The following is a 22,373-nucleotide window of genomic DNA, read 5'->3' on the forward strand; positions in this document are numbered from 1 at the left end:
CCAGCAATGCAGGCGTCACAGGCTGAGCAGGAGGCACAGAGCATGGAGCATGTAAGAGGTACACAGGGCTGGTGTCTGCCTGCATTTCCTGCTCTGAGAGTGTTACCCAGCAATGCAGGAGGCACAGGCTGAGCAGGAGGCACAGAGCATGGAGCATGTAAGAGGAGCACAGGGCTGGCGTCTGCCGGCAGTTGGCCAGACTTTCGTTCCCAACTCTGTACTGCAGTATAAAACAAGAAAAATCCGCCAGATCTCACAACCATCTGATGTGTTTAATGCTTTACTGCCCAGATACTGATTCACTTCCATATCAGACACATAACGTTATATAATACAGAATGCAGTCAGAACAAGTGATGGGAATAGGATCGTAGTTTTCCTGGTAGGCCCTCAATGCTCCGGGCCGGAGTTCCTCCATCATATCCTCACGTGTCTCCTGGAAGCGCCATCCTAGCAGGGCGGAACCATCTTCTCTACCTTCGTGTCTGCTGACTCTGGGGGAAGAAGCAATAATATCACTACTGGAAGAGAAACAACTCCTTTCATATGTGAGTGCCTAAATGTAGCTCAGCATCCATACAACTCATTCCAGAGACCCTACCTGTAGCTTCATAAAGTCAGTGAGTCCACTCTCCCCTCTGCACCACGCACATCCTCTCCTCTGCAGCGCATGCACCCCTCAGCGGCACGCACTCCCTCCCCTCAGTGCTGCGCGTACCCTCCCCTCTGCTCCACGCACATCCTCTCCTCCTCTGTAGCGTATGCACCCCTCAGCGGCACGCACTCCCTCCCCTCAGTGCTGCGCGTACCCTCCCCTCTGCACCACGCACATCCTCTCCTCTGCAGCGCATGCACTCCTCAGTGGTACGCACTCCCTCCCCTCAGTGCTGCGCGTACCCTCCCCTCTGCACCACGCACATCCTCTCCTCTGCAGCGCATGCACCCCTCAGCGGCACGCACTCCCTCCCCTCAGTGCTGCGCGTACTCTCCCCTCTGCACCACGCACATCCTCTCCTCTGCAGCGCATGCACCCCTCAGCGGCACGCACTCCCTCCCCTCGCTGCTGCGCGTACTCTCCCCTCTGCACCACGCACATCCTCTCCTCTGCAGCGCATGCACCCCTCAGCGGCACGCACTCCCTCCCCTCAGTGCTGCGCGTACTCTCCCCTCTGCACCACGCACATCCTCTCCTCTGCAGCGCATGCACCCCTCAGCGGCACGCACTCCCTCCCCTCAGTGCTGCGCGTACTCTCCCCTCTGCACCACGCACATCCTCTCCTCTGCAGCGCATGCACCCCTCAGCGGCACGCACTCCCTCCCCTCAGTGCTGCGCGTACCCTTCCCTCTGCACCAGGCACATCCTCTCCTCTGCAGTGCATGCACCCCTCAGCGGCACGCACTCCCTCCCCTCAGTGCTGCGCGTACCCTTCCCTCTGCACCACGCACATCCTCTCCTCTGCAGCGCATGCACCCCTCAGCGGCACGCACTCCCTCCCCTCAGTGCTGCGCGTACCCTTCCCTCTGCACCACGCACATCCTCTCCTCTGCAGCGCATGCACCCCTCAGCGGCACGCACTCCCTCCCCTCAGTGCTGCGCGTACCCTCCCCTCTGCACCACGCACATCCTCTCCTCTGCAGCGCATGCACCCCTCAGTGGCACGCACTCCCTCCCCTCAGTGCTGCGCGTACTCTCCCCTCTGCACCACGCACATCCTCTCCTCTGCAGCGCATGCACCCCTCAGCGGCACGCACTCCCTCCCCTCAGTGCTGCGCGTGCTGGGTAGACCCCACCGCCCACCCATGACCCCAACACCCTCCAGTCTACACACCCAGTGGCGTAGCTAAGGAGCTGTGGGCCCCGATGCAAGTTTTACAATGGGGCCCCCTAAGCATTCTATAAATAACAATTGATACGGCGCACCAAAACCTGCCAATGGTAACTACAGTGTCAGAGGTACAAGAAGGGGATGGGGAGCAGCTTGTTACTGATTACCCCCAAGCACTCTATACATAGCAATCCCTGCCAATGGCAACTACAGTGTCAGAAGTGCAAGGAGGGATTGGGGAGCAGCTTGTAACTGATTACCCCCAAGCACTCTATACATAGCAATCCCTGCCAATGGCAACTACAGTGTCAGAGGTGCAAGAAGGGGGTGGGGAGCAGCTTGTTACTGATTACCCCCAAGCACTCTATACATAGCAATCCCTGCCAATGGCAACTACAGTGTCAGAGGTGCAAGAAGAGGATGGGGAACAGCTTGTTACTGATTACACCCAAGCACTCTATACATAGCAATCCCTGCCAATGGCAACTACAGTGTCAGAGGTGCAAGAAGGGGATGGGGAGCAGCTTGTTACTGATTACCCCCAAGCACTCTATACATAGCAATCCCTGCCAATGGCAACTACAGTGTCAGAAGTGCAAGGAGGGATTGGGGAGCAGCTTGTAACTGATTACCCCCAAGCACTCTATACATAGCAATCCCTGCCAATGGCAACTACAGTGTCAGAGGTGCAAGAAGGGGGTGGGGAGCAGCTTGTTACTGATTACCCCCAAGCACTCTATACATAGCAATCCCTGCCAATGGCAACTACAGTGTCAGAGGTACAAGAAGGGGATGGGGAGCAGCTTGTTACTGATTACCCCCAAGCACTCTATACATAGCAATCCCTTCCAATGGCAACTACAGTGTCAGAGGAGCAAGAAGGTGATGGGGAGCAGCTTGTTACTGATTACCCCCAAGCACTCTATACATAGCAATCCCTGCCAATGGCAACTACAGTGTCAGAGGTGCAAGAAGGGGATGGGGAACAGCTTGTTACTGATTACCCCCAAGCACTCTATACATAGCAATCCCTGCCAATGGTAACTACAGTGTCAGAGCTGCAAGAAGGGGATGGGGAGCAGCTTGTTACTGATTACCCCCAAGCACTCTATACATAGCAATCCCTGCCAATGGCAACTACAGTGTCAGAGGTGCAAGAAGGGGATGGGGAGCAGCTGGTTACTGATTACCCCCAAGCACTCTATACATAGCAATCCCTGCCAATGGCAACTACAGTGTCAGAGGTGCAAGAAGGGGATGGGGAACAGCTTGTTACTGATTACCCCCAAGCACTGTATACATAGCAATCCCTACCAATGGCAACTACAGTGTCAGAGGTGCAAGAAGGGGATGGGGGAGCAGCTTGTTAATGATTACCACTATTCAAAGTATCTATAGAAGTGATTATTATGAGCACAGGACCAATAGAGAGCTAATACTGCAGTTGAGGGAAGGCCCTTTTGGGCCCCTCTGGCCCAAGGGCCCCGATGCGGTCGCAACCTCTGCAACTAGAGTTGAGCTGAAATTTTCGTAATTTCGCATTACTAAAATTACGCATGCGAAATTTGCGATTACGATGCGAAATTACAGTAGCATAATTGCCATTAAAATCGTAATTGAAAATACCGTAAGCGTAATTTTTAACGCGTAATTTCGCATTTCGTTCATGTCGTAATTTCGCATTAAACGCTACCGTAATTTTGCGTTAAACCGTAACGCTCCGTATAATATAAAAAAGCCGCCGACTTTAAGGGTTAATAGCAAAGCCCCCTTAAATGCTAAGAGCCTCAAATTTGGAGAATATATTAAGGAGATCAGGAGGAATAAGAGAAATTTTTTTTTTTTTCAAAAAGACCTTATAGTTTTTGAGAAAATCGATGTTAAAGTTTCAAAGGAAAAATGTAAACATTTAAAAACCCGCCGACTTTAACGGTTAATAGCAAAGCCTGCTTAAAGTTTAGGAACACCAAATTCCCAGGGTATATTAAGGGGAACAGTGGAAATAAGAGGAAAAAAATTTTTTTCAAAAAGACCTTATAGTTTTTGAGAAAATCGATTTTTAAGTTTCAAGGGCGAAAATGTCTTTTAAATGCAGAAAATGTCAGTTTTTTTTGCACAGGTAACAATAGTGTATTATTTTCATAGATTCCCCCAAGTGGGAAGAGTTTTACTTACTTCATTCTGAGTGTGGGAAATATAAAAAAAAAACTACGTGGGGTCCCCCCTCCCAGACCTCTTTAACCCCTTGTCCCCCATGCAGGCTGGGATAGCCAGAATGCGGAGCACCGGCCGCGTGGGGCTCCGCACCCTGACTATACCAGCCCGCATGGTCCATGGATTGGGGGGTCTCGGAAGGGGAGGGGCAGCCAAGCTTTCCCCTCCCCCTCCGAGCCCTTGTCCAATCCAAGGACAAGGGGCTCTTCTCCACCTCCGATGGGCGGTGGAGGTGGAGGCCGCGATTTCCTGGGGGGGAGGTTCATGGTGGAATCTGGGAGTCCCCTTTAAAAAGGGGTCCCCCAGATGCCCACCCCCCCTCCCAGGAGAAATGAGTATAGAGGTACTTGTACCCCTTACCCATTTCCTTTAAGAGTTAAAAGTAAATAAACACACAAACACTTAGAAAAAGTATTTTAATTGAACAAAAAACATAACCACGAAAAAAGTCCTTTAATATTCTTAATTAACCAGTAATACTTACCTGTCCCTTTAAATAAAGGATCCCTCGAAATATCCTCGCAAATGTTCTATCAGTTACAATGTAACAAAGTTATTACAATGTAACAACTTTGTTACATTGTAACTACGCCGCACCCCATGTCACTCGCCGCCGCCACATACGCGTCTGCGCTGCACACATTCCCGACAGAGCTCTGAGCTATATAGCTCAGAGCTCTGAAAAGCATCTTTGTATTTTGGCTCCAAGGAGCCCCATTGGTCCTTAGCAGACCAATGGGGTTCCTTCAAATCAAAAGGAACCCCATTGGTCTGCTAAGGACCAATGGGGCTCCTTGGAGCCCAAATACAAAGATGCTTCTCAGAGCTCTGAGCTATATAGCTCAGAGCTCTGTCGGGTCCGTGCAGGACGCTAAGTCCCCGCAGCTCCCGCTGTCCACTACGCCCAAATCTGTCACCCACATGTCACCCACATGTGAGTGACATGTGGGAGAGGCGGGGAGGGCAGCGGAGCCCCGGCGGGGACTTAGCGTCCTGCACGACCCGACAGAGCTCTGAGCTATATAGCTCAGAGCTCTGAGAAGCATCTTTGTATTTGGGCTCCAAGGAGCCCCATTGGTCCTTAGCAGACCAATGGGGTTCCTTTTGATTTGAAGGAACCCCATTGGTCTGCTAAGGACCAATGGGGCTCCTTGGAGCCAAAATACAAAGATGCTTCTCAGAGCTCTGAGCTATATAGCTCAGAGCTCTGTCGGGAATGTGTGCAGCGCAGACGCGTATGCGGCGGCGGCGAGTGACGTCGGGTGCGGCGTAGTTACAATGTAACAAAGTTGTTACATTGTAATAACTTTGTTACATTGTAACTGATAGAACATTTCCGAGGATATTTCGAGGGATCCTTTATTTAAAGGGACAGGTAAGTATTAATGGTTAATTAAGAATATTAAAGGACTTTTTTCGTGGTTATGTTTTTTGTTCAATTAAAATACTTTTTCTAAGTGTTTGTGTGTTTATTTACTTTTAACTCTTAAAGGAAATGGGTAAGGGGTACAAGTACCTCTATACTCATTTCTCCTGGGAGGGGGGGTGGGCATCTGGTGGACCCCTTTTTAAAGGGGACTCCCAGATTCCACCATGAACCTCCCCCCCCCCAGGAAATCGCGGCCTCCACCTCCACCTCCCATCGGAGGTGGAGAAGAGCCCCTTGTCCTTGGATTGGACAAGGGCTCGGAGGGGGAGGGGAAAGCTTGGCTGCCCCTCCCCTTCCGAGACCCCCCAATCCATGGACCATGCGGGCTGGTATAGTCAGGGTGCGGAGCCCCACGCGGCCGGTGCTCCGCATTCTGGCTATCCCAGCCTGCATGGGGGACAAGGGGTTAAAGAGGTCTGGGAGGGGGGACCCCACGTCGTTTTTTTTTAATATTTCCCACACTCAGAACGAAGTAAGTAAAACTGTTCCCACTTGGGGGAATCTATGAAAATAATACACTATTGTTACCTGTGCAAAAAAAACTGACATTTTCTGCATTTAAAAGACATTTTCGCCCTTGAAACTTAAAAATCGATTTTCTCAAAAACTATAAGGTCTTTTTGAAAAAAAAAAAATGTCCTCTTATTCCCACTGTTCCCCTTAATATACCCTGGGAATTTGGTGTTCCTAAACTTTAAGAAGGCTTTGCTATTAACCGTTAAAGTCGGCGGGTTTTTAAATGTTTACATTTTTCCTTTGAAACTTTAACATCGATTTTCTCAAAAACTATAAGGTCTTTTTGAAAAAAAATTTTTTCCTCTAATTCCTCCTGATCTCCTTAATATATTCTCCAAATTTGAGTCTCTTAGCATTTAAGGGGGCTTTGCTATTAACCCTTAAAGTTGGCGGCTACCTAACATTGATACATGCGTCAACTTTTCCGCTTCGGGAGCATGACCATACGCATTAATTTCGTAATAGCCGTTGCAATGCGAAAATTACGCGAAAATTACGCTTACGCGAAATTTCGCGAAATCCTTCTTCATTACGATTATGTACTTACGGCCATAAACGTAATTACACTAATTACGCGAAATTTCGCGAAATCGTAATTACTCCATTACGCTCATCTCTATCTGCAACCCCTATTGCTACGCCCCTGTACACACTAGTAACTGGCATGGCAAAATGACAGTCCACTACTAAATGTAATAAAGATTTACTATGACAAGTTGTAAAATGTATTTTAATAGTGTTTATAAAAAGCCCCTTTAAGGACCAGGCAGTTAAAATTAAAGCACATCAGGCTTAGGCACAAGTGTGGCATAAACTAGCGGCGGTCTTGAATTAAAGATTTTTATTTACAAAATAGTGTGAGTACTCTATCCCTGTGGTGGTCAGCGAGTGAGTACTCTATCCCTATGGTGATCAGGGAGTGTGTACTCTATCCCTGTGGTGGTCAGCGAGTGTGTACTCTAGCCCGATGGTGGTCAGGGAGTGAGTACTCTAGCCCGATGTTGGTCAGTAAGTGAGTACTCTAGCCCCATGGTGGTCAGTGAGAAAGTACTCTAGCCCTATGGTCGTAAGAGAACAGAGGTGCCAGTAGGATAAAAGGTAATACAAATTTTAAAATTTGCTGGGAGGCAGTGGTGGACTTACCTCCGGAAAGCAGACTCAAAATACTGTCTGAATTAAACAATTAAATTTATTATTGGTACCCCAAAAGATGCAACGCGTTTCGCAGGCACAGCCCGCTTCATCAGGCAATAAGATAGGGGACAAACAGTAGCTCGTCAGTAGCACGAATGGCACCTCTGGGACAGTATTTTGAGTCTGCTTTCCGGAGGTAAATCCACCACTGCCTCCCAGCAAATTTTAAAATTTTTATTACCTTTTATCCTGCTGGCGCCTCTGTTCTCTTACGATAATACTGTGTCCACCCCTGGTGGAGGGGTGACCTACCCCTACTTTCCTGATCTACAGAGAGCGACATCTTAATCCTGAGTGAGGACAGGTCTAATCTCCTCACCTGCATCTACAGTGGTTGCCTAAGAGGTGACCCATGTTTGTGAGTATATTCATCTCACACTTACATTTATCCACGGTTTCCAATACATACTACACTATATTGGGCTCTCGGTGTCTCCTATTTATCTAGTCCTATGGTGGTAAGTGAGTGAGGGAGTACTCTATCCCTATGGTGGTCAGTGAGTGAGTACTCTATCCCTGTGGTGGTCAGTGAGTGAGTACTCTAGCCCTGTGGTGGTCAGTGAGTACTCTAGCCCTATTGTGGTCAGTGAGTACTCTAGCCCTATGGTGGTCAGTGAGTACTCTAGCCCTATTGTGGTCAGTGAGTACTCTAGCCCTATTGTGGTCAGTGAGTACTCTAGCCCTATTGTGGTCAGTGAGTACTCTAGCCCTATTGTGGTCAGTGAGTACTCTAGCCCTATGGTGGTCAGTGAGTACTCTAGCCCTATGGTGGTCAGGGAGTGGGTACTCTAGCCCTGCGGTGGTCAGTGAGTGAGTACTCTAGCCCTGTGGTGGTCAGTGAGTGAGTACTCTAGCCCTGTGGTGGTCAGTGAGTACTCTAGCCCTATTGTGGTCAGTGAGTACTCTAGCCCTATTGTGGTCAGTGAGTACTCTAGCCCTATTGTGGTCAGTGAGTACTCTAGCCCTATTGTGGTCAGTGAGTACTCTAGCCCTATGGTGGTCAGTGAGTACTCTAGCCCTATGGTGGTCAGCGAGTAAGTGAGTACCCTAGCCCTATAGTGATCAGTGAGTGAGTACTCTTGCCCTATGGTGGCCAGTGACTACTCTAGCCCTATAGTGGTCAGTGAGTGAGTGCTCTAGCGCTATGGTCAGTGAGTGAGTACTCTAGCTCTATTGTGGTCAGTGAGTGAGTACTCTAGCCCTATGGTGGTCAGTGAGTACTCTAGCCCTACAGTAGTCAGTGAGTGAGCACTCTAGCCCGGTGGTGGTCAGCGAGTGAGTACTCTAGCCCTATGGGTGGTCAGTGAGTACTCTAGCCCTACAGTGGTCAGTGAGTGAGCACTCTAGCCCGGTGGTGGTCAGTGAGTGAGTACTCTAGCCCTATGGTGGTCAGTGAGTGAGTACTCTAGCCCTATTGTGGTCAGTGAGTACTCTAGCCCTATGGTGGTCAGTGAGTGAGTACTCTAGCCCTGTGGTGGTCAGTGAGTGAGCACTCTAGCCCTATGGTGCTCAGTAAGTGAGCACTCTAGCCCTAGGGTGCTCGGTGAGTGAGTACTCTAGCCCGGTGGTGGTCAGCGAGTGAGTACTCTAGCCCTATGGGTGGTCAGTGAATACTCTAGCCCTATAGTGGTCAGTGAGTGAGTACTCTAGCCCTACAGTGGTCAGTGAGTGAGTACTCTAGCCCTATGGTGGTCAGTGAGTACTCTAGCCCTATTGTGGTCAGTGAGTACTCTAGCCCTGTGGTGGTCAGCGAGTGAGTACTCTAGCCCTATGGGTGGTCAGTGAGTACTCTAGCCCTACAGTGGTCAGTGAGTGAGTACTCTAGCCCTATGGGTGGTCAGTGAGTACTCTAGCCCTACAGTGGTCAGTGAGTGAGTACTCTAGCCCTATGGTGGTCAGTGAGTGAGTACTCTAGCCCTATTGTGGTCAGTGAGTACTCTAGCCCTATGGTGGTCAGTGAGTGAGTACTCTAGCCCTGTGGTGGTCAGTGAGTGAGCACTCTAGCCCTAGGGTGCTCAGTGAGTGAGCACTCTAGCCCTAGGGTGCTCAGTGAGTGAGTACTCTAGCCCGGTGGTGGTCAGCGAGTGAGTACTCTAGCCCTATAGTGGTCAGTGAGTGAGTGCTCTAGCGCTATGGTCAGTGAGTGAGTACTCTAGCCCTATGGTGGTCAGTGAGTGAGTACTCTAGCCCTATGGTGGTCAGTGAGTGAGTACTCTAGCCCTATGGTGGTCAGTGAGTGAGTACTCTAGCCCTATGGTGGTCAGTGAGTGAGCACTCTAGCCCGGTGGTGGTCAGCGAGTGAGTACTCTAGCCCTATGGGTGGTCAGTGAGTACTCTAGCCCTGTGGTGGTCAGTAAGTGAGTACTCTAGCCCTATTGTGGTCAGTGAGTACTCTAGCCCTATGGTGGTTTGTGAGTGAGTACACTAGCCCTATTGTGGTCAGTGAGTACTCTAGCCCTGTGGTGGTCAGTGAGTACTCTAGCCCTATGGTGCTCAGTGAGTGAGCACTCTAGCCCTAGGGTGCTCAGTGAGTGAGCACTCTAGCTCTAGGGTGCTCAGTGAGTGACTACTCTAGCCCAGTGGTGGCCAGCGAGTGAGTACTCTAGCCCTATGGGTGGTCAGTGAGTACTCTAGCCCTATGGTGGTCAGTGAGTACTCTAGCCCTGTGGTGGTCAGTGAGTGAGTACTTTAGCCCTGTGGTGGTCAGTGAGCGAGCACTCTAGCCCTAGGGTGCTCAGTGAGTGAGCACTCTAGCCCTAGGGTGCTCAGTGAGTGAGCACTCTAGCCCTAGGGTGGTCAGTGAGTGAGCACTCTAGCCCTAGGGTGGTCAGTGAGTGAGTACTCGAGCCCCGTGGTGGTCAGTGAGTGAGTACTCTAGCCCTATGGTGGTCAGTGAGTGAGTAATCTAGCCCTACGGTGGTCAGCGAGTAAGTTAGTACTCTAGCCTTATGGTGATCAGTGAGTACTCTAGCCCTATGGTGGTCAGCGAGTGAGTACCCTAGCCCTATGGTGGTCAATGAGTGAGTACTCTAGCCCTATGGTGGTCAGTGAGTACTCTATCCCTATGGTGGTCAACAAGTGAGTACTCTAGCCATATGGTGGTCAGTGAGTAAGTAAATACTCTAGCCCTATGGTGGTCAGTGAGTGAGCACTCTAGCCCTATGGTGCTCAGTGAGTGAGCACTCTAGCCCTAGGGTGCTCAGTGAGTGAGCACTCTAGCCCTAGGGTGCTCAGTGAGTGAGCACTCTAGCCCTAGGGTGCTCAGTGAGTGAGCACTCTAGCTCTAGGGTGCTCAGTGAGTGAGTACCCTAGCCCAGTGGTGGTCAGCGAGTGAGTACTCTAGCCCTATGGGTGGTCAGTGAGTACTCTAGCCCTACAGTGGTCAGTGAGTACTCTAGCCCTATGGTGGTCAGTGAGTACTCTAGCCCTGTGGTGGTCAGTGAGTGAGTACTCTAGCCCTGTGGTGGTCAGTGAGTGAGCACTCTAGCCCTATGGTGGTCAGTGAGTGAGTACTCTAGCCCTATGGTGGTCAGTGAGTGAGTACTCTAGCCCTATGGTGGTCAGGGAGTGAGTACTATAGCCCTATGGTGGTCAGTGAGTGAGTACTCTAGCCCTATGGTGCTCAGTGAGTGAGCACTCTAGCCCTAGGGTGCTCAGTGAGTGAGCACTCTAGCTCTAGGGTGCTCAGTGAGTGAGTACCCTAGCCCAGTGGTGGTCAGCGAGTGAGTACTCTAGCCCTTTGGGTGGTCAGTGAGTACTCTAGCCCTATGGGTGGTCAGTGAGTACTCTAGCCCTATGGTGGTCAGTGAGTACTCTAGCCCTATGGTGGTCAGGGAGTGAGTACTCTAGCCCTATGGTGGTCAGTGAGTGAGTATTCTAGCCCTATGGTGGTCAGGGAGTGAGTACTCTAGCCCTATGGTGGTCAGGGAGTGAGCGCTCTAGCCCTATGGTGGTCAGGGAGTGAGTGCTCTAGCCCTATGGTGGTCAGGGAGTGAGTACTCTAGCCCTATGGTGGTCAGGGAGTGAGTGCTCTAGCCCTATGGTGGTCAGGGAGTGAGTACTCTAGCCCTATGGTGGTCAGGGAGTGAGTACTCTAGCCCTATGGTGGTCAGGGAGTGAGTGCTCTAGCCCTATGGTGGTCAGTGATTGAGTGCTCTAGCCCTATGGTGGTCAGTGAGTGAGTGCTCTAGCCCTATGGTGGTCAGTGAGTGAGTGCTCTAGCCCTATGGTGGTCAGTGAGTACTCTAGCCCTATGGTGGTCAGTGGGTGTTACTCTAGCTCTATGGTGGTCAGGGAGTGAGTACTCTAGCCCTATGGTGGTCAGGGAGTGAGTGCTCTAGCCCTATGGTGGTCAGGGAGTGAGTACTCTAGCCCTATGGTGGTCAGGGAGTGAGTACTCTAGCCCTATGGTGGTCAGTGGGTGTTACTCTAGCCCTATGGTGGTCAGTGGGTGTTACTCTAGCTCTATGGTGGTCAGTGAGTGAGTACTGTGTAATATTGTGGGATTGCTCACCATGCAGGCGTAGGCGGACCACCAGGATAATCAGGAAGAGAAAGGCCGCTATCACTGTCACCACCACCATGGTCCTCCTTATTTCTGAGGTTGGAGAGGGCAGAGCAGGTACAGAGTCTGTAAGGGAAAGAATGTAAGAGGAAATGTTGGAGCTAGGAAGGGATTTTTAGGGGACTTATAAATGGCATGCTAAAGTATATCAGACAGGAATTCATGAGCGGTCACTTGCTTTGCTTTAACCTTTGGAGCCTCTGGAGAACCACAGGTTTATTCTCCCTGCACTGCACAGCTTCAACAGTTCGCTGCTCGATTAGAGATGTCGCGAACCTCTGATTTTCGGTTCCTCCGCGAAAGGTTCGGTTCGCAAAAAAGTTTGCGAACCGCAATAGACTTCAATGGGGAGGCGAACTTTGAAAAATAGAAAAAATTCTGACTGCTAGTAAAATGATAGAAAACATGTTTCAAGGGCTCTAATACCTGGAGGCAGACATGATTGAGTGGCGAACCGTTCGCGACATCTCTATGCTCGATCATACAACTTGGCACCCAAATGAATTTCACTTACTTTTCTTCTCACAAATAGAGCTTTCTTGCGGTGGCATCTGATTGCTGCTGCAATCAGTTTAAGATATCACAAACACTATTTGCTGTCACTTAATTTTGGTGCACTGGAGATCTGATGGTATTCCCACTATACCACAAGTATTGTCTTTACTCTGGGACAATGTGGACATAGACATGAAATGTAGACCAGCAAGCTTCAAACCAGAGTTATGCTTAAAAGATGCATGAGGTGGACAAATTGAAAGAAAATATTTACTGATATTAACCACTTCCCTACTCTTGCTACGCATATCTACCCCCCACAGGGATGTAGGTAAGCATCTGTTTACTCTCCGCTGTCGCTCACAATCGTCGCATCTTTCCTGTTCGCATTTGCTGCGATCCTGGCCCTCTGTGGTTGGGGAATGAGAAACGGCTGTTCTCAAACCCGATCTCTGTGCCTGCGATGAATGGGAGCCTCTGGGCACTTCTGGTTCAAGCATCCAACTGTAAACACCACCTGTAAACACTTAATTCCATCTTCTATTTATAGAACATGGAGTTAGTGTAGCACCATCTTGTGGGCAAAAAGTGAAACTACGCCCAAATAGAAGATAATACATTTTCACACAGAAAAATTAAATAGATTTATGTTTAACTTTTTCCACCCCTACCACATACTTTCCAAAATAAAACACTTGATATATATATAGATTTAATTTTTTTGTTTATTACATAGCAATTCAGTTACCTTAGGGACTTTTTTTTTAATATGCATGTCAAGAGGGTATATTACTGTAGCTTTTGTAAATAAAGGTTTGTAATTGTTATAGTATAAAAAAAACAACAACCCTAAACAGAAAAAATACACCTTTTAATTCCAAATAAAATATTCTTGCCAGACGTACTAGGGACACAATTTGTAACGTTGTAATAAAATGAAATGAAGTTACACCACCAGACATAAGGTTGTGATCCAAGAACTCTGGGACTATGAATGATTCCTTCTAAATATTGGATGTTGAAGTCCCGGCTGCCCCACATGGTTTATTGAGGCTCTTTGTGTATTCTCTTTTATACTAGTTTTGAATCTAACATTGGATCTAAACTCTTACACAAGACAGAAGGAAAACGTAGAAAAGGCACCCTGTATGTAGTTAGAGAGTTTAGCCTGTCTAATTCTCCCTCATCTGTGACTAATCACAAGTTAAATTTGATCTCTTCAGCTCTGTCAGCACAGGAGTCTCCTCTGGCAGGGCGGAGAGCTAACAGGTAAACACAGATTAACTATGTCAGCTTCCATGAATGCAGGAAGTAGACACACTGCAGACTTATTGCAGGATTTGTATCAGCTGTAACAAATGATTTTCTTTAAAGGTTATTATGCTGTTGTATATGTTTTAGAGCAGAGTGGAAGTTCTGAGTTCAGGTCCACTTTAAGGTTTTATTTCACCTCTTTTCTCTTTCTATGCCAAGTATCAAGCAAAGTTTCTGCAGATATCGGCAAGCTTGCAAATCCTTTTCCTGTAATAGTGTAATGATGATAAAACTTGAGGTTTTTTAGGGTATGCAAACAACTGAAGAACAATCTCCATTTTTGTTTCTAACTTAACAAAAACAAGTTAAAAACAGCAGAATCTGACACATTTTGCCAATACCCTTATTTGTTTTACATGTGTATACAAGTAGTGCATATCCCTGTTCCACAATATTTCCGGGAAAGGGCAAGGGTACTTTCTCCCATTTTCCTATAATACACCACTTTATACTCATGGCTTGCAGAGATTAACCCATACATTAGACAAAGGTTATACAATTTATACAAAGCTTAGTTTGTGGATACTCTGTTTTGTGAACCTCTAAGTATAGTTCACTTCTTCAGGAGCAAAGGCCTGTCTTAAAGAGAAATCACAACCAAGGATTGAACCTCATCCCGATCAGTAGCTGATACCCCCTTTCCCATGAGAAATCCTTACCTTTTCTCAAGCGGATCATCAGGGGGCGCTGTATGGCTGATATTGTGGTGAGACCCCTCCCACAGTGTGATGTCAGGATCATGGTTCTGACATCACACTGTGGGAGCCTTGCTGCATTGTGGGAAATAACAGCTGTTCCCAACTGCAAATGCATCATCTCTTTCCACTGACACCATCTGCCAGCAGTAAAAATGTCGCCATGTGATACATTTCAGAATGTAAATCAGGGAGAGGGTAGAGTTTACTATGGGCAAACACTGACTAAATCATTTACATAATCATTGTACAAATTAAGTACTTTTTTGTTATTTTTGCTGAAGTTCCTCTTTAAAGGACTTCTGAGGCCAACTCAAAAAAAAAAAAAAAAAGGTTAAATACCTGCATCACATTTAAAGACACGGAGGACGCCGTACGCACCCTCCGTGCCATTCCACCGGGTCCCAGCTCCTCAATAGCCCCCCCGGGCCGGCTCCCGACCACACGGTCCGGGTCAGGCTCTCTTGCCTCCACTAACATGGCTGCATGAGTACAAATGTAAGCAGACTGCAGAGTGGCGCAGCAGAAGTGTGCTGGGCCCATAACCCACAGGTTGATGGATCGAAACCATCCTCTGCTTAGGTGTACTTTATTTTTTATACCTTGCTTTACCACATGGGCCAATCGGCAGCCATAGCCCCTTAAGATAAAGTGTCATTAGGGTCTTGCTGTAACATAGATTGTAGTGTAACTATTTCAACTAATGTACCCTTCTTAAACTTGAAGATTGTTTACAAATGTAAGCAGAGTGGCGCAGCGGAAGTGTGCTGGGCCCATAACCCAGAGGATTTGGTAAAGTCTAAAGCCAATGTGTTGACTCACCACACAGCTCTGCACCCGGCATGTGTCTCGTATGACTGTCCATATGATCACTCACCACACAGCCCTGCACCCGGCATGTGTCTCGTATGACTGTCTATAAGTAAGCTTTAGGTTAGCAGGAATGGTTGCATAGCCACCTAGCTTTTCATCCTTCCCAGGCCAGCTAGGCTGGCTTCAGCCTGTAGTGTTGGTAGTATAGTGGTGAGCATAGCTGCCTTCCAAGCAGTGGACCTGGGTTTGATTCCTGGCCAAGGTATGTGAGTTGGGTTTTGACATCCTACACATCCCTGGAAGACAAGATCCACCTCCGGAGGGGAAGGAGGGAAGCTGTTGTGGGGTGCTATTAAAGGAATAACAATCAGCTAGGAGCAAGCTAACAAGCCTACAAGAGCCTGGAACCGTTCGGCTCATCTCTATAAGCCGACACCACAACGTTTACCTTAAAAAAACTGAAAAATTGTTTGACTCTAGTATATAACACCACTCACAGCCATGGCCGGCCACAACCATATGTTAGAGGAGCAGCATAAATTCAGCAGATAACAATGATAAGCCAGAACATGGGCCTACAATGGAGATGGATATGCAAAGAACTCCTGTTGCAAACTTTAAGCTGGCATATAGACAAAGCAAGGAATGCAGAGCCATGGAGTCATGTATGTAAAGCTTGATATAGGAATGCCAGGATTCTCACCACTCAGTAGACACTGTCCCTGTATGCCTTCCAAGGCTACAACTCCAGATTAGGTTAGCTGGGACCCCCCATGGAAATGTCAAGTGTGTGGTCTCGCTCAGATGATGCATCACTGTGCACATGGAGGGGACACTGTGGGGGTTACTCAAGAGTAGTGAGTCGAGTATAAGCAGAGACTGTCACTTTTGGGACACTTTTTTTTTTTTTGTCCCAAAAATTAGGCTTATACTGGAGTATATACAGTACTTGAGCCAATACAAGTTTTCAGCTGTATTCCCACAGTGTTATCTATAGATAGATAATGGAATATTAAAGGTGAAATGTTATCGCATTAATGAAAAACGTTCATGTTCATCAGATGTAAAGTTATAAAATGTTGAGTCAATGGGCAGTCACTGCTTGGCTCTGCTGTAGCTGACCGGTCAGTCAGCTGAATTCAGTTATACCTAACGCTGCACCCGGCTCAACACATGAATTTCACATAGACCGTAGGAATCTTTCCCCATTCCGGGACCCTGGAAGCCGATAAGTATGGTTGTATGAGTTCATGTGGTCCCCACAGATGCATCGGTCCTCGGTCTGCCGCATTGGCTACACCTCAGTCAGTGATGGGCAGAGCTCGCAGTGGGCCCCTGTGCAGAATATATGAAATGGGCCCCATAAGATTGGCCATGGTTGTAACAGATCATGGGTGGATTGGAATAATGCTGATAATAGAACTATGTGCACCTAGGTTACATTATGTAGGCATTGCATTATTGTAGCACACTTTTATTTATTTTTTTACTCATAAATGACTGGGATACACGCAGTTATTACTGCTCCTTATGCAACAGCGCCACAATGCTCCAAATATGACAAACAAGTAATGAAAGAAGGGTCCTAACTGCAATCAATGATGTATTTATATAGCACTGACATATTCTGCAGCACAGTACAGAGTACATAGTCATGTCACTGACTGTCCTCAGAGGAGCTCACAGTCTAATCCTACCATAGTCATAGTCTATTGTCCTACCATATTATTATTATGTATTTATACAGTACTGCCATCTCCTGCAGCACTGTACAGAGTACATAGTCATGTCACTGTCCTCAGAGGAGCTCACACTCTAATCCTACCATAGTCATAGTGTAATGTCCTACGATATTATTATTATGTGTTTATATAGCACTGACATCTTCTGCAGCACATTACAGAGTACATAGTCATGTCACTGACTGTCCTCAGAGGAGCTCACACTCTAATCCTACCATAGTCATAGTCTAATGTCCTACTATATTATTATTATGTGTTTATATAACTGACATCTTCTGCAGCACTGTACAGAGTACATAGCCATGTCACTGACTGTCCTCAGAGGGGCTCACACTCTAATCCTACCATAGTCATAGTCTAATGTCCTACTATATTATTATTATGTGTTTATATAGCACTGACATCTCCTGCAGCACTTTACAGAGTACATAGTCATGTCACTGACTGTCCTCAGGAGCTCACACTCTAATCCTACCATAGTCATAGTCTGTCCTACCATATTATTATTATGTATTTATATAGCACTGACATCTCCTGCAGCACTTTACAGAGTACATAGTCATGTCACTGACTGTCCTCAGGGGAGCTTACACTCTAATCCTACCATAGTCATAGTGTAATGTCCTACCATATTATTATTATGTATTTATATAGCACTGACATCTCCTGCAGCACTTTACAGAGTACATAGTCATGTCACTGACTGTTCTCAGAGGAGCTCACAATTTAATACTATAGTCATCGTCTTTATTATTAATAATAATAATAATAATAATAATAATAATAATACACTAACCTCTCCTGCTGCACTTTAGGGTACATAAGTCATGTCACTATCAGCCTTTTGTCATTTGGTTCTCACTATCAGTATTCACAGTATCTCCTATCTCTCCTCTCTGTATGCAGTGCACCCTGTAATGTCCTGTGTGTGATTGTGATAGGGGGAGTGTTGCACTGACCTGGCATCTGCATAGCCTCTGAGTCTGGTGTAGCTGGGGGTCTTTCACGCTTGCCTGTCATATCTCTTGTCTTCTGTCTGTTATTTCCCAGCTTCTGTATCTCGTTCTCTGACCACAGGAAGTGCAGCTGCTGAAATACTAAGCATCTCACACACTCTGTGGTCTCCTGTGTGCAGGCCGGACTGAAAACATGTAGCTGTATGAAGTATAGCACTGCCTGTCTCCCAGCAATGTTCTCACTGCACTATCAGCAGAGGGCTGCCTTATAGAAAGCCATCACTGCTGGATGCTTCAGAAGACTGCATATACTGGGGGAATGACTCTAACTACCTATCCAGTTACCTCTGGCTACCCATACCAGGGAGGGGGGGGACCTCTGGATACAGGGCCAGTTCTAGCTACAATGAGGTCCTGGGGCAAAAGTAAGTAGGGGGGCCCTCTAACTAGTGTTGGGCGAACAGTGTTCGCCACTGTTCTGGTTCTGCAGAACATCACCCTGTTCGGATGATGTTCGAGTTCGGCCGAACACCTGATGGTGCTCGGCCAAACCGTTCGGCCACATGGCCGAACTAGGAGCGCATGGCCGAACGTTCCCCGAACGTTCGGCTAGCGCTGTGATTGGCCGAACGGGTCACGTGGTTCAGATCCCGAACGCGCTCTGATTGGCCGAACGGGTCACGTGGTTCGGCCCGAACGAGCTCTGATTGGCCGAACGGTCACGTGGTTCGGGTAAATTAATACCCGAACCACGTCATATCTCCGCCATTTGTCTGTGGGTTTAGCTTTGGGTAGGCAGGCAGGGTAGTTCGCGCTCCAGCCACGCTAGCCAGGGTCCCCCCCAGTCATTGTGTGTCGCTGCTGGGAACAGTAGTACACCGCTCGCTCAGCCACACTATATAGCATTGTGTGTACTGCCACTGTGTACCTCGCTCAGCCACGCTATATATAGCATTGTGTTTACTGCCACTGTGTGTACACGGCTCAGCCAGACTATATAGCATTGTGTGTACTGCCACTCTGTGTACACCGCTCAGCCAGACTATATAGAATTGTTTACTGCCACTGTGTGTACACGGCTCAGCCACACTATATAGCATTGTGTTTACTGCCACTCTGTGTCTGCTGGGAACAGTAGTACACCGCTCACCCGCCACTGTATAGCATTGTGCTCTGTGTCGCTGCTGGCAATAGTGGTACACCGCTCACCCACCACTGTATAGCATTTCTGTACTGCTGCCAGTCAGCGTGTACTTTAAGGATAAGTGAAATGAGGAAGAAATCCGGTGAAAGAGGGAGGGGCAAGGGAAGAGGTGTTTCCCCTGACGGTTCACGTACAGGCCACAGGGGAGCACCGAAGAAAACCCACTCAATACCGCCCATGTTGTCCAGGACAACAACCATCACAGATCCAAAAGAACAGGACCAGATAATTACTTGGATGACCTCTCAAGCGTCCAGCAGTGGGTTAAGTAGCACCAGCACATCACGCACGAGGTCCGAGTCCTCAGCCAGTTACAAGGAGCCAGTGGGCACAAAGCTGACACAACCGGCAGCGACACCACGCACACAACTGCCAGATAACCAGTCCGATGAATTACCTCAGGACACAATGGGGTATTCGCAGGAGCTATTCCCAGGCCAACAAACTTCCACCTTTGAAAGGTCAATGGAGGAACAGCCAGAAATGTTGTGCCCGGATTCACAACCATTAACTGTGGGAAATGCACCGGGCACTGAAATACAACAAGGCGAGTCCGAGGACTTTGAAACCCAAATCCCAGAGCAAGTTGGGCAGGAGGGGTTGCAATTGCAGGAGGTCGGCCGAGAAGCTCTGGAAGACGACGTTGGAGTGAGCTGCGCAGAGGTTGTTCTGGGGAGCTCTACTCCACGGCGGCGGCCCCCCACAATGACATATGACGAGTTTGAGGAGATGGAAGAGGAGGGTATGGACAATGTGGACATAGACCCAGATTTTGTTTGTGAACGAGAACATCGCCGTCGTAGCAGCAGCACAGATGAGTCTGTTGAAGAACCCACTGCTGCACGAGTTCGCCTTGTGCCACAAGGTAGGCGGCGCGCAATTTCAGGCACCACAAGCGTGGAAGTTCAAGTGAGAGGCAAAAGAGGCGCAAACAGAAATCGCCAGCAAGGCAGGTGCTCCAAAGTCTGGGCTTTCTTTGAAGACTGCACTGAGGATGTTACCATGGCGATTTGCAAGGTGTGCAAGACCCGCCTGAGCAGGGGGAAAAGTATTTACAACCTCTCCACCACCAGCATGAGCCGCCACATGCTATCCAAACATCCCACTCTGTGGGCAAACTCGACAGGACAGGGTACCAGCAACACTGCCTCCCTTGGGTTCACCAGACTCACCACCAGACCCGCTTCAGCAGCAGCAGTAGCCCAGCCATTGCGTGGTTCACAACATTCACAAACATCAGACGACGCTGACACTGTCACTTTCCGGAGTAGTGCTCTTGAGGTCTCCCAGTCTTCATCAAACACAACAACCAACAGCCCTTCAGTGTGCAGCCCTACGGTTCAGTTGTCTGTCTCGTTGATGTTTGAGCGCAAGAGGAAATTGCCAGCAAATGACCCCCGGGCCGTGGCACTAACAGCCAGCATAGCCAAGCTTCTGGCCTGGGAAATGCTGCCATATCGAGTGGTGGAGACAAACAGCTTCAAGGGCATGATGTCAGTGGCCATCCCACGTTACGTGGTTCCCAGCCGCTACCACTTTGTGCGCTCTGCAGTGCCTGAGTTGCATGAGCACGTGGTCAGCAAAATAACCCGAAGCTTGAAGAATGCCGTTGCCTGCAAGGTTCACCTCACCACTGACACCTGGACGAGTGCGTTCGGCCAGGGTCGATACATCTCCCTTACCGCGCACTGGGTGAACCTTGTGGAGCCTGGCAGCGATTCCTCACCTGCTACGGCGCAGGTGTTGCCCACGCCGCAAACAGCTGCACCGCCGTCCCTCCCACTGGATAACAACAGCAGCACCTACCTCTCTGACTCCTTCTCCTCCAACGCATCTCAAAGCTGTACCTCATCCGGAAATGCGAACCCAGCACCAGCAGCAGTAGGATCGTGGAAGCAGTGCAGCACAGCTGTTGGCATGCGTCAGCAAGCGTTGCTGAAGCTGATCTGCCTTGGGGATAAGCAGCACACAGGGGAGGAAATTTGGAGGGGAATAAAGGAACAGACGGATTTGTGGCTGGCACCGCTGGACCTGAAACCGGGCATGGTTGTGTGTGATAATGGGAGTAATCTCATTCGCGCTTTAAGGTTGGATAAGCTGACACACATCCCTTTCCTGGCGCACGTGATGAACCTAGTAGTTCAGCGGTTCCTAAAGACATACCCAGGCGTGGCCGATCTTCTGTTGAAGGTGCGACGAGTGGCCAAACATTGTAGAAATTCAAGTACTGCTTCGGGGGCACTCGCCAAGATGCAGGAGCGCTTCAATCTCCCCCACCATCGCTTGCTGTGTGATGTCCCTACGCGCTGGAATTCTACGCTGCACATGCTAGCCCGCTTTTGCGAGCAGAAGAGTGCAGTGGTCCAGTACATGACGGCGCAGTACCGAGGTGCATCCGGCCAGCTGCCAAGCTTCTGTGGATCCGATTGGGCCAACATGTTGGACCTCTGCCAAGTCCTCCAAAATTTTGAGCAATCCACGTTGCTTGTGAGCAGTGACAACTCTTCAGTCAGCATTGCCATACCACTGCTGTGTTTACTGAAGAGGTCAATGTTGAAAATCAAGGAAACAGCTGTCATGATGCAACTGGGGGAATCTGAAGGAGAAAACGATCAGCGTGATGGTACCAACATCAGGCCATCCGCCTCAGGAAACGCTGGCCCCAGCAGCTATGACGAAGAAGAGGAGGAGGAACAGCTGGAGTTGGAGCAGGAATTTCCTGCCACCACTGACGAGGGCCAGAGCGGTGCACGTTGGACTTGCACAATTCAGCGCGAATGGTCAGCAGAAGCAGACCAGGAAGAAGGTGACGACTATGATGCATCACAACAACTATCACAACGCTCACAAGAGGATGATGAGGATTCTGGTAGGACTCTGGCACACATGGCTCAATTCATGCTAGACTGCATTGAACGCGACCCATGCATTGTGCGCATTCTGGACAACACCAATTACTGGGTTTATACCCTTCTGGATCCACGGTACAAACACAATGTTCCAAAACTGCTTGAAGAAAGAGTCAGACAGGTCAAAATGGAAGAATACCAGCAGGCCCTTGTGGAGACTTTAGAGAGGAGATTGACATCCTCCCCCTCCTCTAGCCAGTTGTACACCGACAGACTGACTTCCGCAAACCCAGGACGACCAGGAGGGCAGCAAACAACACAAGCCGCAGCTAGTGCCCAAAAGGGAATGGTATCGGCAGTGTCCTTGGAGTGGGAAAATTTTCTGACACCCATGCAGCAGCAGCCCACTGAACAGCAAGCGTGCAGATCCACCTCCAACACTGATCGCCTGGAGAAGATGGTCAAGGACTACATGTCAGATGGCGTAGCTGTGTCTAACAATCCATCTGCACCCTTCAACTATTGGGTATCGAAGCTAGACACCTGGCACGAACTGGCAATG

The 22,373-nt window shown here is 48.8% G+C and overlaps 1 long non-coding RNA gene across 1 annotated transcript; it reads right to left on the reverse strand.

The window, feature by feature from the left end:
* Positions 1-264: 264 nt before the first annotated feature.
* On the reverse strand, positions 265-17,864 carry LOC137561377 (uncharacterized). Its single transcript, XR_011029988.1, has 3 exons — positions 17,762-17,864; positions 11,693-11,809; positions 265-494 (listed from the first exon to the last, which is right to left on the reverse strand). It is a non-coding gene; the product is annotated as an uncharacterized lncRNA (long non-coding RNA).
* Between the last annotated feature and the right edge of the window lie 4,509 nt (positions 17,865-22,373).

This window comes from Hyperolius riggenbachi, chromosome 1 (assembly GCF_040937935.1).
Source record: "Hyperolius riggenbachi isolate aHypRig1 chromosome 1, aHypRig1.pri, whole genome shotgun sequence".
Taxonomy (NCBI): Eukaryota; Metazoa; Chordata; class Amphibia; order Anura; family Hyperoliidae; genus Hyperolius; species Hyperolius riggenbachi.